This window comes from Schistocerca americana, chromosome 1 (assembly GCF_021461395.2).
Source record: "Schistocerca americana isolate TAMUIC-IGC-003095 chromosome 1, iqSchAmer2.1, whole genome shotgun sequence".
Lineage (NCBI taxonomy): Eukaryota > Metazoa > Arthropoda > Insecta > Orthoptera > Acrididae > Schistocerca > Schistocerca americana.
The window spans coordinates 974347649-974366105 of NC_060119.1; the positions used below are offsets into that span (position 1 = coordinate 974347649).

General features: G+C 43.4%; 1 non-coding gene across 1 annotated transcript; it reads right to left on the bottom strand.

Moving 5' to 3' along the window:
* Positions 1–17049: 17049 nt before the first annotated feature.
* Positions 17050–17124, bottom strand: Trnas-uga. The gene has a single exon. It is a non-coding gene; the product is annotated as a tRNA-Ser (tRNA).
* Positions 17125–18457: the final 1333 nt, after the last annotated feature.

Genomic DNA, 18457 nt, shown 5'->3' on the forward strand with positions numbered 1-18457 from the left:
GAGGTCATCAGTCCCCTAGAACTAAGAACTACTTAAACCCAACTAACCTAAGGACATCACACACATCCATGACATAGCAATCGGGCGGTTCAGGTATGAAGCGCCTAGAACCGATTTGCCACCGCGGCTGGCTTATTAATAGTCTTTTGCTAAGTGCTTATCAGCTTACGCCAGTGTTCCGCAAAACACACTTTTGGAAACGCTGGCGTAAAGACATCATTCGTACAAAACCATAAGAACTAAATTAAATAATCGACTCTGAGGCACAGCATAGAAAACCAGTCCACCCTCAGTCTGATTAACTATTGTTATTGTGAGTTCCCTCTCTGCTTACTGCAAGTTGATAGCCATTAAGCATGGGAGCTTTTCACTTTCACTGACAAAGCAACAGCGGTTTCATTGTAATTATTACGTCATTCCTTCAGTATTAACCGACTTAATGATAGTGTTGCCTAAGCATAGGTTATGCACAGTCGATGCATTTGAATATTATTAGTAACTACACTCTTGTCCCTAAGCCTACTTACAGAAATTGGAATAAAGCTCTTTGACTTTTGATATTGCGGCCCATCGTGGCCATAAGGCGTACTCACCACTGATCCAGTTCAAGAAACACATCTGCTCTGGAAACATGTTCTTCCTGCCAGCAAGTTAACTGAGACTTGGGAACAATGCAGAATGTGTTCGGAAAAACTGCTATCGACGAATAGCTACCTGGTGGCACAAACCTATTCTGGTAAATTCATTTGATATTTTATTGCCATTTTCAATGCATAATCTTTCACCTAAAGTGTGGCATGCATGGGCTTATCACTTTAGGGTTTTGAGTCAGTGCAGAAATGAGGAATTAACAAGGTCGTCCTGTGAAGTAATGGCTCCATTGGGAGTCGGTTCCAATCTTGATGGAGGTCACCTTTATCTAATCTGTGATAGAGCTGCATATAGCCAGACAGAAAATCATTACGGCAACCTTAAGGAAACTTCTCCCTCGTTACACTTCTCTCTACGGTCACATCCCACAGTCTAAGGGTGAAAACACTACTATACACACACTTGATTATGAAGTTTTCTGTTTGTGCCCACATAATTTATGGTTTATAAGAACACTCGACTTTATCAGACTGTAGCGGAAAGTTCGGGGAAGAAGGCCAGTGTTCACTCTGTCTGCTTGCCGGGGGGGGGGGGGGGGGGGCTCATCCGAGATGTGGAGGAGGCCCTGCCGGCGTCGATAGAGAGCACTGGGTGCACCCGACTGCAAATTGTTGCTCATGTCGGCACCAATGACTCCTGCCGACTGGGTCCAGTGGTCATCCTCAGTTCGTACAGGCGGTTGGCGGAATTGGTGAAGGCGGAAAGCCTCGCTCGCGGGGTGGAATCCGAGCTAACTGTTTGTAGTATCGTTCCCAGAACCGACCGTGGTCCTCTGGTTTGGAGTCGAGTAGAAGGCTTAAACCAGAGGCTCAGACGATTCTGCGGAGATCTGGGGTGCAAGTTTCTCGACCTCCGCTATCGGGTGGAGAAATGTAGAGGCCCCCTGAATAGGTCAGGCGTGCACTACACGCCGGAAGCGGCTATAAGGGTAGCGGAGTACGTGTGGAGTGCACATGTGGGTTTTTTAGGCTAGAGAATTCCCTCCGTAGGCTCGACAAGACGCCTCCTGAGACGCAGCAAGGTAGGAGTAGGCAAAATGCAACAGGGAATAACAATATTAATGTGCTAATAGTAAACTGCAGGAGCGTCTATAGAAAGGTCCCAGAACTGCTCTCATTAATAATCGGTCACAATGCCCATATAGTACTAGGGACAGAAAGTTAACTGAAACCAGACGTAAACACTAATGAAATCCTGAACTCAGATTGGAATGTATACCGCAGAGACAGGCTCGACAGTGAAGGGTGAGGCGTGTTTATAGCGATAAGAAGTGCAATAGTATCGAAGGAAATTGACGGAGATACGAAATGTGAAATAATTTGGGTGAAGGTCACGGTTAAAGCAGGCTTAGACATGGTAATTGGATGTCTCTAAAACCACCCTGGCTCAGCAGCTGTTGTGGCAGAGAACCTGAAGGAAAATTTGGAAAATATTTCGAGTACATTTCTCGACCACGTTATGGTTCTGGGTGGAGATTTGAATCAAACGTTCACAACGGGTGGCAGGGACAAAGAGTCCAGTGAAATTTTTTTAAGTGCTTTATCTGAAAACTATCTTGAGCAGTTAAATAGAGAACCGACTCAAGGCGATAATATATTAGACCTCCTGGTGACAAACAGACCTGAACTATTTGAAACAGTTATGCAGAACAGGGAAACAGCGATCATAAAGCGGTTACTGCATCGATGATTTCAGCCGTAAATAGAGATATTAAGAAAGGTAGGAAGATTTTTCTGTTTAGCAAAAGTGACAAAAAACAGATTTCAGTGTACCTGATGGCTCAACACAAAAATATTGCCTCAAGTGCAGATAGTGTTGAGGATCAGTGGACAAATTTCAAAACCATCGTACAATATGCGTTAGATGAGTATGTGCCAAGCAAGATCGTAACAGATGGAAAAGAGCCACCGTAGTACAACAACCGAGTTAGAAAATTGCTGCGGAAGCAAAGGGAACTTCACAGCAAACATAAACATAGCCAAAGCCTTGCAGACGAACAAAAATTACGCGAAGTGAAATGTAGTGTGAGGAGGGCTATGCGAGAGGCGTTCAATGAATTCGAAAGTAAAGTTCTATGTACTGACTTGGCAGAAAATCCTAAAATATTTTGGTCTTATGTCAAAGCGGTAGGTGGATCAAAACAAAATGTCCAGACACTCTGTGACCAAAATGGTACTAAAACAGAGGATGACAGACTAAAGGCCGAAATGTTGTTGTTGTGGTCTTCAGTCCTGGTTTGATGCAGCTCTCCATGCTGCTCTATCCTGTGCTAGCTTCTTCATCTCCCAGTGGGTACTGCAACCTACATCCTTCTGAATCTGCTTAGTGTATTCATCTCTTGGTCTCCCTCTACGATTTTTACCCTCCACGCTGCCCTTCAATACTACATTGATGATCCCTTGATGCCTCAACACATGTCCTACCAACCGATCACTTCATCTAGTCAAGTTGTGCCACAAACTTCTCTTCGCCCCAATCCTAATCGATACTTCCTCATTAGTTATGTGATCTACCCATCTAATCTTCAGCATTCTTCTGTAGCACCACATTTCGAAACCTTCTATTCTCTTCTTGTCCAAACTATTTATCGTCCATGTTTCACTTCCATACAGGGCCACACTCCATACAAATACTTTCAGAAATGACTTCCTGGCACTTAAATCTATACTCGATGTCAACAAATTTCTCTTCTTCTGAAACGCTTTCCTTGCCATTGCCAGTCTACATTTTATATCGTCTCTACATCGACCATCATCAGTTATTTTGCTCCCCAAATAGCAAAATTCCTTTACTACTTTATGTGTCTCATTTCCTAATCTAATTCCCTCAGCATCACCCGACTTAATTCGACTACATTCCATTATCCTCGTTTTGCTTTTGTTGATGTTCATCTTATACCCTCCTTTCAAGTCACCATCCATTCCATTCAACTGCTCTTCCAAGCCCTTTGCTGTCTCTGACAGAATTACAATGTCATCGGCGAACCTCAAAGTTATTATTTCTTCTCCATGGATTTTAATACCTACTCCGAATTTTGCTTTTGTTTCTTTCACTGCTTGCTTAATATACAGATTGAATAACATCGGGGAGAGACTACAACCCTGTCTCATTCCCTTCCCAACCACTGCTTCCCTTTCATACCCCTCGACTCTTATAACTGCCATCTGCTTTCTGTTCAAATTGTAAATAGCCTTTCGCTCCCTGTATTTTATCCATGCCACCTTCAGAATTTGAAAGAGCGTATTCCAGTCAACATTGTCAAAAGCTTTCTGTAAGTCTACAAATGCTAGAAACGTAGGTTTGCCTTTCTTTAATCTAGCTTCAAAGATAAGTCGTAGGGTCAGTATTGCCTCACGTGTTCCAACATTTCTACGGAATCCAAACTGATCTTCCCCGAGATCGGCTTCTACTAGTTTTTCCATTCGTCTGTAAAGAATCCGTGTTAGTATCTTGCAGCCGTGACTTATTAAACTGATAGTTTGGTAATTTTCTCATTTGTCAACACCTGCTTTCTTTGGGATTGGAATTATTATATTCTTCTTGACGTCTGAGGGTATTTCGCCTGTTTCACACGTCTTGCTCACCAGCTTGTAGAGTTTCGTCATAACTGGTTCTCCCAAGGCTGTCACCAGTTTTAATGAAATGTTGTCTACTCCCGGGGCCTTGTTTCGACTCAGGTCTTTCAGTGCTCTGTCAAACTCTTCACGCACTATTATATCTCCCATTTCACCTTCATCAACGTCCTCTTCCATTTCCATAATATTGTCCTCAAGTAGATCGCCCTTGTATAGACCCTCTAAATACTCCTTCCACCTTTCTACTTTCCCTTCTTTGCCCAGAACTGGGTTTCCATCTGAGCTTTTGATATTCATACAAGTGTTTCTCTTTTGTCTGTAAGTCTCTTCAGTTTTGCTGTAGGCTGTACCTATCTTACCCCTAGTGAGATAAGCCTCTACATCCTTACATTTGTCCTCTAGCCATGCCTGCTTAGCCATTTTGCACTTCCTGTCGATCTCATTTTTGAGAAGTTTGTATCCCTTTTTGCCTGCTGCATTTACTGCATTTTTATATTTTCTCCTTTCATCAATTAAATTCTGTATGTCTTTTGTAACCCAAGGATTTCTACTAGCCCTCGTCTTTTTACCTACTTGATCCTCAGCTATCTGCACTGCTTCATTCCTCAAAGCTACCCGTTCTTCTTCTACTGTATTTCTTTCCCCCATTCCTGTCAATTGCTCCCTTATGCTCTCCCTGAAACTCTGTACAACCCCTGGCTTAGTCAGTTTATCCAGGTCCCATCTCCTTAAATTCCCACCTTTTTGCAGTTTCTTCAGTTTTAATCTACAGGTCATAACCAATAGATTGTGGTCAGAATCCACATCTGCCCCTGGTAATGTCTTACAATTTGAAACCTGATTCCTAAACCTCTGTCTTACCATTATATAATCTATTTCATACCTATTAGTATCTCCAGGGTTCTTCCATGTATACAACCTTCTTTCATGGCTCTTGAACCAAGTGTTAGCTATGATTAATTTGTGCTCTGTGCAAAATTCTACCAGGCGGCTTCCCCTTTCATTTCTTACACCCAATCCATATTCACCTACTACGTTTCCTTCTCTCCCTTTTCCTACTGCCGAATTCCAGTCACCCATGACTATTAAATTTTCGTCTCCCTTCACAATCTGAATAATTCTTTTATTTCATCATACATTTCTTCAATTTCTTCGTCATCTGCAGAGCTAGTTGGCACATAAACTTGTACTACTGTAGTAGGCGTGGGCTTCGTATCTATCGTGGCCACAATAATGCGTTCACTATGCTGTTTGTAGTAGCTTATCCGCATTCCTATTTTCCTATTCATTATTAAACCTACTCCTTCATTACCCCTATTTGATTTTGTGTTTATAACCCAGTAGTCACCTGACTAGAAGTCTTGTTCCTCCTTCCACCGAACTTCACTAATCCCCACTATATCTATGTTTAACCTATCCATTTCCCTTTTTAAATTTTCTAACCTACCTGCCCGATTAAGGGATCTGACATTCCACGCTCCGATCCGTATAACGCCAGTTTTCTTTCTCTCGATAATGACATCCTCTTGAGTTGTCCCCGCCCGGAGATCCGAATGGGGGACTATTTTACCTCCGGAATATTTTACCCTAGAGGACGCCATCATTATTTAACCATACAGTAAAGCGGCATGCCCTAGGGAAAAATTACGGCCGTAGTTTCCCCTTGCTTTCAGCCGTTCGCAGTACCAGCACAGCAAGACCGTTTTGGTTAGTGTTACAAGGCCAGATCAGTCAATCATCCAGACTGTTGCCCCTACAACTACTGAAAAGGCTTCTGCCCCTGTTCAGGAACCACACGTTTGTCTGGCCTCTCACCGGCCGCGGCGGCCGTGCGGTTCTAGGCATTGCAGTCCGGAACCGCGGGACTGCTGTGGTTGTGGGTTCGAATCCTGCCTCGGGCATGGATGTGTGTGATGTCCTTAGGTTAGTTAGGTTTAAGTAGTTCTAAGTTCTAGGGGACTGATGACCTAAGACGTTAAGTCCCGTAGTGCTCAGAGCCATTTGAACAATTTTTTTGTCGGGCCTCTCAACAGATACCCCTCCGTTGTGGTTGCACCTACGGTACGGTTATCTGTATCGCTAAGGCACGCAAGCCTCCCCACCAACGGCAAGGTCCATGGTCATGGGGGGATGTACTAAATGTCTTTCTCCAAAGCTGTTTTACAGAGGAACACTGCACAGTAGTTCCTTCTCTAGATTGTCGCGCTGATGACAAAATGGTAGATATCGAAATAGATAACAGAGGGATAGAGAAACAATTAAAATCGCTCAAAAGAGGAAAGGCCGCTGGACCTGATGGGATACCAGTTCGATTTTATACAGAGTACGCGAAGGAACTTGCCCCCCTTCTTGTAGCGGTGTACCGTAGGTCTCTAGAAGAGCGTAGCGTTCCAAAGGATTGGAAAATGGCACAGGTCATCCCCGTTTTCAAGAAGGGACGTCGAACAGATGTGCAGAACTATAGACCTATATCTCTAACGTCGATCAGTTGTAGAATTTTGGAACACGTATTATGTTCGAGTATAATAACTTTTCTGGTGACTAGAAATGTACTCTTTAGGAATCAGCATGGGTTTCGAGAAAGACGGTCGTGTGAAACCCAGCTCGCGCTATTCGTCCACGAGATTCAGAGGGCCATAGACACGGGTTCCCAGGTAGATGCCGTGTTTCTTGACTTCCGCAAGGCGTTCGATACAGTTCCCCACAGTCGTTTAATGAACAATTGTGTGATTGGATTGAAGAGTTCCTAGATAACAGAACGCAGTATGTCTTTCTCAATGGAGAGAAGTCTTCCGAAGTAAGAGTGATTTCAGGTGTGCCGCAGGGGAGTGTCGTAGGACTGTTGCTATTCACAGTATACATAAATGACCTTGTGGATGACATCGGAAGTTCACTGAGGCGTTTTGCGGATGATGCTGTGGTATATCGAGAGGTTGTAACAATGGAAAATTGTACTGAAATGCAGGATGATCTGCAGCGAATTGACGCATGGTGAATCTCAATGTAGACAAGTGTAATATGCTGCGAATACATAGAAAGATAGATCCCTTATCATTTAGCTACAAAATAGCAGGTCAGCAACTGGAAGCAGTTAATTTCATAAATTATCTGGGAGTACGCATTAGGAGTGATTTAAAATGGAATGATCATATATAGTTGATCGTTGGTAAAGCAGATGCCAGACTGAGAGTCACTGGAAGAATCCTAAGGAAATGCAATCCGAAAACAATGGAAGTAGGTTACATTACGCTTGTTTGCCCACTGCTTGAATACTGCTCAGCAGTGTGGGATCCGTACCAGATAGGGTTGATAGAAGAGATAGAGAAGATTCAACGGAGAGCAGCACGCTTCGTTACAGGATCATTTAGTAATCGCGAAAGCGTTACGGAGATGATAGATAAACTCCAGTGGAAGACTCTGCAGGAGAGACGCTCAGTAGCTCGGTACGGGCTTTTGTTGAAGTTTCGAGAACATACCTTCACCGAAGAGTCAAGTAGTATATTGCTCCCTCCTACGTATATCTCGCGAAGGGACCATGAGGATAAAATCCGAGAGATTAGAGCCCACACAGAAGTATACCGACAATCCGTCTTTCCACGAACAATACGAGACTGGAATAGAAGGGAGAACCGATAGAGGTACTCAAGGTACCCTCATCCACACACCGTCAGGTGACTTGCGGAGTATGGATGTAGATGTAGATGTAGAAGTATTCATTAATTTTTTTCGTTCCACTCCATCTGCGACATTTCCTTACTGCTTGTGTATGGTACAAGATAGTATGTAAGAAGAGACCATTTAGAAGTCCATACTACATACCGCTTACTAATTCATGTTGGTTTAAGCTTGCTTGTGTTATAGACACTTTTGTCGTAAGGTTATCGCGATAAACTTTAATTGATTTGTATTACTACAGTGCCAATTTTAATATCATTTCTTCACTTGAACATAACTGTAAACATTCGATAGAAATTAATAATCACAAATAGAAGCTCCTACATTATCTAAAACAGTGTGACAATCCTCAAGTCATGCTTAATGACCATTTTCATCCGTAAGAAAATTTTCTTGATAGTTGTTTGAAAATTCACAATGAAAGTAAACATTTGATTGTGTGAAAGAAGACTTACCAAAGGAACTCCTCGACACCTTTATATGTGAAATCAGCAGAGTGCTTCAGGCATTATTGTGGAGTAGCAGAACTTGATAAAGTGTTGTTAAGAGTTTTTCTGAGACTAAGACCGAAAGAAATTCCAGTTTTAGCAACAAATGCTAGCTCTAGGTGCAATAGATACAAATCTGAAGATTAGTTCGTTGTGCACTACACACTTTTTTTTTCTTTATTGAATTTCCATTCCCTCCAAGGGTGTGGGCTGGCAGCAGCATAGTACAGCACTCTTCAGCCTACAGACTTTGTTTGAAAAAGGTGAAGAGAATATATAATAAAACACAGGCGATACAATCGGTGACTTAAATGGGAACGTGGCGAAAAAATTGTGGAACTTAAAACATAGAACAAAGGCATGGTGATGCTAATAAAATACATATGAAGCAGATAGGTAAAATAATAGACAGACAATTAAAAAACACGGCGACAGTCTGGTTTCTGTTCGCAAAAGGCATAAAATTCACACCCAGCGACAGCATGGTTTCTGTTCGCAACACTTGGAGAGACGAAACAACACTGAACATTCACTGGAACACTGCACTAAAAGTTTGGCTAAGCTGACCTCCCACAGCCGAGAACAGGTGGGGGGAAACTGGACAGATGATGGGAAAATAAAAAAAAGGGGGGAAGGAGAGGAAAAGCGAAGGGGGGAGGGAGGGAAGGAGCCAATGGAGGACCCAAAAGAGGGGTGTGGGGTGCTGAGCAGACGTGACAGGGAGTGGGGAAGGCAGAGGAGGGGAATACAAAAGGACTCGGGGGGTGGGGGAGAATGGTCGTAGGGAGAGGTGAGGCAGGGAGAAAATACAGGATAGAAGGGGGGAAGAGTGAGCCCAGGGAAAGGATGGGGAAAAGGATGGGGGTGAGGATCAGAGTTGATAGGAGGGATAAACGGAGGGAGAGAGGGCATCATCCAGGAGGAGGAGTTGATGGAAGCCACCTTGGGAAAGGAAATGTAGGGTGTAGAGATGGAGGGTATGGGGGGCACAAAAGTGAAGGCGTGGCAGGGGGTGGGAACGGGAAAGGAGAGGAGCAACCAGGGGGTGTGGGGGATGAAAGCGGCGGGAGGTGTAGAGTATGCGGATATGTTCGAAGAATAGGAGCAGATGGGGGAAAGGAATGAGGTCATAGAGGATCTGCATGGGGAACGGGAGGTGTATGCGGAAGGTGAGGCGGAGTGATGACGCTCAAGGATCTGCAGGGACTTATAGAATTTGGGGGGGTGCAGATATCCAGGCAGGACTGGCATAACAGAGGATGGGACAGATTAAGGATTTGTAAGTGTGGAGGATGGTAGAGGGGTGCAAACCCCATGTCCAGCCAGAGAGGAGTTTGAGGAGTCAGAGGCAGTTGTGGGCTTTGGATTGGATGGAGTGGAGATGAGGGATCCAGATGAGGTGACGGTCAATGGCGAGGCCAGGGTAGGTGAGGGTGGGGGAGAGGCGGACAGGGCTGGCGCAGACGGTAAGGGAGAACACTACACTCTTTTTGTGCCACCACTTATAAAATGCGATCTGTTCACAGTACCCTTTAATCAAGGTGATGTTTTTTGCTAGGGCGCAGATATTATCTTACTCTTAGGAAGTGAACATACAGTAATTAGTGTTCATTACTAGTGACAGTATCATACAGGGTGGTCCATTGACAGTGACTGGGCCAAATATCTCACGAAACTAGCAACAAACGAAAAATGAAAAATGATGGGGGAAAGCAGATGGCGCTGCCAAAGGTAAAATTGATACAAACTGCATTTTTAAAATAGGTACCCCCATTTTTATTACGTATTCGTATAGTACGTAACTAAATAGGAATGTTTGATTCGGAACATTTGTTTCGCTTTGTGATGGATGGCGCTGCAATATTCTCACAGATGCAGCAATGCACCTGACAGCACTTTGTGCAATTCATTACTTAAATTAGGCATGATAATACGCTTGTCCAGTCATAATAGTTACGCGGAAGACATGATATTGTTGAAATTAAACATTTAACAGTCGGAGGAAGGGTAGACATGGTGTTTATTTATGGCTATTGCGATCCAAATGGCCAGCAAGCTTGTGCTATGTATGTATGTAATCTGCTTGGTAGTCAGATGTTTCTTTGTATAAGTCTTTTTTTATACACATGAATACAAGTTTAATGGATTGTTTATTTGTTAAAAGTACTTTTCATATGTCTCGTTGTACCCATATGCAAACACGTTTGTACTGGTCGTTGGATAAATGTGTCATGCTACATGTTTCTTCGAATTCACAAACAGAAATTTTTATATGTGTATTTGCCAATTGTATCTGTTTATGTGTCTCCTTGTAAATATACAAGTACGCGTCTTACATTGTTTAGTAGTTGAATGTTACTATTCGGTAGTCTGATTGGATAGACACGCACACGAACACATTCTGCCATAATGACTAATTATTTTAAGTAAAATTTTTTTGTATGTCTTTTTTTTCTTTCTATGTGGCCTGAATGACATGAGTGTATACCATTAAGTATAATACTCTGTTTTCTGACGAATGATCCCTGTCCCTGTTCTGACGAATTATATCTGTCCTTGCTGACAATTTTCGTCTTGTCTGTGATAGATGCCACCTAGGAAAATTATGAATGTATGCATGACTGAGTTTGGAGCACCCTTTGTACGGCATAATATTTCCTCATGTGCATTACCTCGCGTATCGCCCCTTCTCTCCAGTCTCTTATTACATACACACACACACACACACACACACACACACACACACACACACACATAGATAGATACTTGGAGGTTCTTTGTGAAGAACTAGAAATCACAAGAGAAGCGACTGTGTTGTATGATAGGAGTAGGGCAATCGAGGTGATCGTGGAGAAAGTGAAAACCAGGCGCGCATCAGCTTTCAACATCTCGCCCAGTATTTTAAACGTAACAACGGTCGCCGCCCGATGGGTCCCGTGGCAGCTCACACTTTTTCACAGAGCCTGTCGTTCTTAGGCAGTAGCTAAAATGTTGCAGCTGTGTTAGCTACCTGAACACCATGGGGAATAGCTGTGTGTATTATTGTGACTCACAGGTTAAAAAAAAAAAAATAAAGTGATCAGAGAAAACAAGTGGTTTTTCCCATCACTGAAACAGATGGAGGAGAAACCATCGCCTGATAGTGCGATACTGAATGTTTTTTGGGACCGTATGGTGTGGTGCTTACAGATTATGGACGCAAAGCGCAAACATTCTGGAGAATAGACTTCCGAAATCGCCTCGCAAGGTTACCATAGAGACATCAATTCTAGGACTCCACGACAACAGACCTGTTCACTCTGTGAGATGCAGTTGCGTAGATTGCCCTGGTGGACAATTCAAATAATGCTTTATGCTCCCTCCCCCCTCTCCACTATCCCCATCAGACACATACATCGTTTCCTCCGAATGAAGAAACGATTGCGTGTCAGACATTTCCGGAATGACATAGGGGTAACTTTGTAGGTGGAAAATTTAACCAACAGCCAAAATACAGGTTTCTGCATCCAACGTCCCTGCCACATCATCCAATTGTCGTATTGATGGATGAATATGGATGTCATGGTTGCAGTTTCATTTATTCAAGGTGATAATTGAACCTAAAATTCCCCGTTGCGCGTAATGAGGCCCCTGTTGCCGGTGAGAACCGCTTATAAAGGTATTTGTCACATTATTTCTGCCAAGGGGACGCCACGACGTTCGGATCACGAATTTACTTCGCACTTTGTACACCTGCAGTAGTCCATTAGGGCAACGTAATGAGGAACTGGTAAAGCGTAGTACGTAGTCGATTTGGAGAGCATGGAAAGAGAAATTTTACGCGACAGTGACACACTGATGCGTTGCAACGGAGCACGAGCTGGCGGCAGTCACTTGGTTGTCTTCAAGTTCCGCAACTGGTGGATCGCTAGATTGAGTCTCGCTAAAGTAAATCCAAACAAGTAAGATACCGACAAGTCCTTTGCACGTGAACGCTTCGATCTGCAGACACAGGTTCCAAGGACGAGTTGTGGGCTTGGAAACCCTAAGACAAACATCGATAAATAAAGGTAAAGGTGTGAATAACTTTATTCTGTAAGACAATGAGTTACAATAAGGCAGAATATGAAGGTAGTGTTGGATGAATCGTCGGGTGAGCTTTCGAGATTACAAGCTGTAGGATGGTATTTTTCATACAGAAAAGAAAACATGAATTAAAATGTGGTCATCAATCCCCTAGAACGTAGAACTACTTTAACCTAACTGACCTAAGGACATCACACACATCTATGCCAGAGGCAGGGTTCGAACCTGCGACCGTACGGGTCGCACGGTTTCAGACTGAAGCTCCTAGAACCGCTCGGCCACACCGGCCTGTCTGTGGTCTACAGTAACGACAGAATGCAGTTTTACCCCTTGCACAACGAATCCTCAGTGTTTCTAATGGTCGTTGGCATTTTGATAAATTTCTGTTTCTACCGACAATCATGATGCAAACCATGCGTAAGTCAACGTTTTCGTAAATATTGGCACCAAAAATTGGCGACGCACGTTTGAATGTATTTTAGTAACGTCTTCACGAGAAACAATTTCTCTTTCGTTGTCAATCAAATATGAACAAGTTTGACGGCACTCTATCAAGTTTTTAACTTACCTATGGAATTAAGAGTCGCAAAACAATTGTTGTAATAACAAAAATTAGTAAACAGCAAAATAACATTCAAATTCAGTAAAAGTCCGTGCAAATTCACGTATCTTTTCACCATACTGCCTTTGAAACTCAATATGTGTGATATAATATGAACAGCGTTGGAAAAAATATATACTGAAAACAAAATACGAGCGGTATTCGATCTACCGATTTCGGAGCTTGAACGCTGAACGTGACTGACGCTACCTCATACTCCTTGCAACAACGCACCGGCGCCTCACTGACGTTTAAAAATTCTCTTCCTAGTTTCTCGTAATCGCCTAAGTAGTACGCCTTACTACTTGCACATTATGTTGTCCTAATGGACTACTGAAAGTGCACAAAATTTGAAGTAACTCAGTAATCAGAATGTCATTGCCTCGACGTGTGAGATTTAGTTTGCGTGTGATACTAAACTTACCTTATTACTTGCGAATAACATGCTTACTACTATCGTAGTGGCTCCTCCCCACGTCTAATTTTATTGAAACTACTCAATTTATCTGTTTGTATCACTAATTTGAAACGGATAACTATGGTAATGGAAAACTGATGTAATATGTAAGCTGTGAAGCATCCCCAACTCTCTTGTGGTTCCCTTTTTAGGTGCTCCTCGTAGATACGTATCGTCGGTAGGTTTTCCGGCTTTACTTCCCGACGTGACAGCGACGACTCTCCGATGAGGTGCGGGACTTGTGTTTTGCTATTACTTTTATTTAGTCATTTGCCCGGCTAAAACTCTCCCCTTTTATGATTAAGACAGCCTGCGCTCCCTTTCGGGGGGAGTGGGGACGTCAAAGAGTCACAAAAGTTCATGTTAAGCAGTCCGTAAAACACGTAAACATTCACTTCAGTTAGCGTGTTAGTTAATGCCTACACTTTCCGCTAGATGGTACTGACTTACTGCTGAATAGCTTTGGTTCCGTAAAACCACAGTCTAACGTAACAGTCGCGACGCGACACTCACTGCTGTAAAAGATGTTGCCGTTTGACAGATGGAGCGACATTAGCGTTTCAAGCGGCAGGTAAGGTGAACGTCAGACGCGTCGTAAGCATAATGTGTGTTTGCATCCATTTCCTACGTAATTTCCGAATTATTCGAGTTAGTTTCTTGCCTCCAAGAGTTTGTGTAGTATCAGAAAGCATATATGTTTCTAAAAATGATTCTAAAATAAGCGCAAGTATGGACAAGAACCATGAATAGAGTGGAAAGCTACAACACATTCGTGAAGAAACACTTGTGACATTGGACAGAATTGCAGCTTTCCACGTTGATATCAAAAGAATATAAACACACAGATTCACATGTAAGAAGCACGGACATGTACCTCTACATGCAAAAGCGATGGACAGCTCGTTTATGGTTCTGTAGACCTACTGTGTTTGTCACTGTCGCCTGTTGCCACAGGTACGACCTTCATCTTTATATTATTCTAAGTGGGACAAGCAACTGACAAATAGTGGGAGAAATATGCTGAAAACATTATAATGAGCTGATTACATTACATTTCACGAAAAACCAAATTTTTGAATAATTTTCAAACAATCTGTCTGTAGGCACTTTCCTTGTCCCATAATAGTTTCGCTTGAAGTCTAGCAATCTGAACGTTCTGACACTTCACACGCTTTTGTAAGACACGAACAGCTGCACTTAATCTAACCACTTCATCGTCAAAGCAGGTCTGTGTTGATGATTCTCACGAATCTGGCACTAATACATGGAGAGTTGAATTGGCTGCTTCTGTGTCATAGGACTGTTTTACAGCTTTAGATTGACTGTCGAATCTTTGTAGCAGTTTCTTCTTCGTCAGTTGAGGTGGCTTATTTGGAATGTCAAACAGTGTGGCTACTGCATTCCACACGAGTTTTTATTGTCTGCGTTCATGAACTGGTTTTGTTCGAAATGTAGCGAACAAAACCTAATATTATTATACAGGTAAACCGGGTCTTTCTTCATAAGGTCTTCTCGTCTGCTATTAACTAGCCATTTTTTTGCTCCTAAAACGAAACATTAATCATTCATACACATACATTTGCAAGTGAATCCTGACGATACAGTTTAGTAACATGATGGTATATACCTCTCAGGATCCATAGGAAACCTAAAAAAGACAGCTGTGGTGTCTTCTTCCTATTGCTGCTGCAATTTATTGCGCTACAAATGCTCCCGATAGTAAAAGCCATTGTATAAATCAAAATAAACATTCACTGTTCGCTTTCACGATCGCGCCGAACTCACAGTTCAACCTACCGGCCGCTTGGAGCGCAACTGGCGCTGAAGGCAACAGAATCGAGGCGAAGTGTCGCGACTGTTATGTTAGACTGTGTTAAAACCTTCACTGATTAGTACTAGGTAAATGAAATAAGTACAACACTCTTGTATTTCACTTTCACTCTATATTCAAGGGTTAAGATGGTGATGGATGATGGTTTATTTAAAAGGTCCCTAGCCTGGAGGAATCTAAACAGTCCGCAAATGCCGATATGCACGCGCTCTACGTCCAGACTCGCAACTAACGGCACACACTTTCAAAAGTACACACGTTAATATCTGAATACCGGTACCTCTGAATTCACTCGTTTCAGCAGATAATTTGAGTTTCTGTCGTCTATATGTCCGTAAAGTTCCAATCTAGCACTAAAGTCCTAAAATCCCCTTGATACTCCGTTGCTACCAGCAGTCAGAGATAGTACACTACATCACTTTTAATCTCCGTAATATTCTAACAGTTTATCGCAAATCTTAACACGATAATGCCCAATGTAATTGTTGTCTCGGTGACTGACACGGGTTCCCTGCCCTTTAACGAAACACTCAAGGAAAAAAGGCGGCAATAATGACGATCAGGCCTTTTTATAGGTTTTTCATCACAAGAGTTTAACGTCACTGCCTTCTCCATGACGGAACTTCCACGGCTTTGCTGTACTTAGACGTTAAACTACTTGCTGATATACTATAATTTTGTTCTGCAAGTACCGAACTCAGATTCTAGACTGTTTTCCCCTCTAAAAATTCTATTCTTAATTTTAAAGTATTCTTTCTATAGCTTTCATCACTGTAAACTGATCCGAGGTGTTACAGTTGCTGCGGAAAGGTTAATTATTTTTTATTTCACTTCATGAATATTTAATGAAGCTATCGCCTCTTTGTTTTTTTTCACGGTATGGTGTGCATATCAACGTAAAAAGATAAGGCCGTGTAATAGCGGTAGGAGAAAACGAATTCCTTGATGAGTGAGCACCAGTTCTCTTTCGTTCCGTTCTCACGTTGACTTACGTACCCGTACAAAATATTCCGCTCGAAATATTTTTCGTCTTCGCTGCTAATGCCGGCGGAGCCTCGGGCTGAAGGAGCAGGGAAGGAAACAGGAAGGGGAACACAGGTAGGGTGCGGGCGCCGCGGGCGGGGAGGAGACGAACCACAGGCCAATTAGCCGCGCCGCTATACAACCGCGCCGAGTTTACCTTAATGCGCTTACAAAGTTGACGTATTCCGGGCGCACGCCAGCCGCGCCGCCCCGCGGTCAGGACGCTGGCCGGCGGACGGCCTGTGCCACAACCACTGCCGCTGCCGCTGCCGCCGCTGCTACTGCTGGTTAATTAGCCGGCATTCATCAGTGCCAGCCACTCGGCGCCGGTCAGCGACCTCTCTGGCCGAAGCCCGCTGCGCAGCAGTGCCTGCGACCTCACCTACCAGAGTGAGATGTCAGAATTCGTGTGATAGCGATATGCAGATACACAGGTGAACCGCGTACACAAAATATAAAAGGGCAGTGCGTTGGCGGAGCTGTCATTTGTACTCAGGTTTCCGACGTGATAACGACAACACGACTAGAATTAACAGATTCTGAACGCGGAACAATAGTTGGAGCTACACGCATTGGACTGACCACCTTCCACACGGAGCACGTCCATATCTCACCACTGACTTTTACGACGGTTATTCGGAAAGTAAGGAATCATCTGAAACTTCCTAGCAGATTAAAACTGTGTGCCGGACCGAGACTCGAACTCGGGACCTTTGCCTTTCACGGGCAAGTGCTCTACCAACTGAGCTACCCAAGCACGACTCACGCCCCGTCCACACAGCTTTACTTCTGCCAGTACCTCGTCTCCTACCTTCCAAACATTGCAGAAGCTCTCCTGCAAGCCTTGCAGAACTAGCACTCCTGAAAGAAAAGATATTGCGGAGACACGGCTTAGCCACAGCCTGGTGGATGTTTCCAGAATGAGATTTTCACTCTGCAGAGGAGTGTGCGCTGATATGAAACTTCCTGGAAGATTAAAACTGTGTGTCGGACCGAGACTCGAACCGAGGACGGGGGCGTGAGTCGTGCTTGGGTAGCTCAGCTGCCCGCGAAAGACAACGGTAACGAGTTCGAGTCTCGGTCTGGCACACAGTTTTAATCTGCCAGGAAGTTTCACATCAGCGCACACTTTGCTGCAGAGTGAAAATCTCATTCAAGGAACCATCTGTCGCGAAATGGAAAATACAGTGAAAATCTGATGAAACTTTGCACACATGCGTTGGGCACTGAGTCTAGTATGCCCGTCGATCGCATTACGTCGCTCTTTTCAGTTCTGAGCTCACAGTGAGAACGTAATGCTGGCTAGAAATTAGCGTCTCCCGCCAAGTATGAGGGCCTGGTGAAAGATTTCGCCTGAAGCTATTCAATCCACATAACATAACTGTCATGAAGTTCGTTGTACACGAAAATTCTCGTCCGTACTCTGCAGGGGCATTGAAGATGCTCCTGCAGCGTTTTTGATGGGAAGTGTTTGATCACCTACAATACAGACAGTAATTAGCTACCCCTGAGGTTGATCTCTGCTCAAATGAACCGCTGGCTATGAAAACAATATTTTGACACAAACAACGAGCTGCAGTCCAGAGTAGAAAATTGTCGATAAGCACTGGCGGCTGTCTTCTATAACGAGGGAATTGAAAAGTTGGTACAACGCTACAACAGATGTCTGAGTCTGAGCGGCATCTATGTGGGGAAGTAAGTGGAAGCTGTAGCTAACCGATGCAAGTAAAACAGTTATGATTTTCACTGTGGTTTCCATTTCGCGATCTATCGTTTCTTATTTTCCGAATAGCCCTCGTATATCTGCCGCACGCAGTTGACGTCAACAAGTGTTTGGCCTGAACATGACGTTGTTACAACGTTGAAACTAGTTGCCAAAATAAAATCGACACCTTAAAACAGCAGGAGGAATTTCTTCATTTTTAACAAAATTGATACCAGCTGACGTCCCACTGTCCTCCATTTCAACTATGGATGTATGAAGATTCCATTTCCTAATCGTCACGGAATTCAATATTCCGATATCCACAGTGTCAACAGTGTGCCGACAATACCACATTCAGGCATTACTTTGTAAGTAGGCTGTTTAGG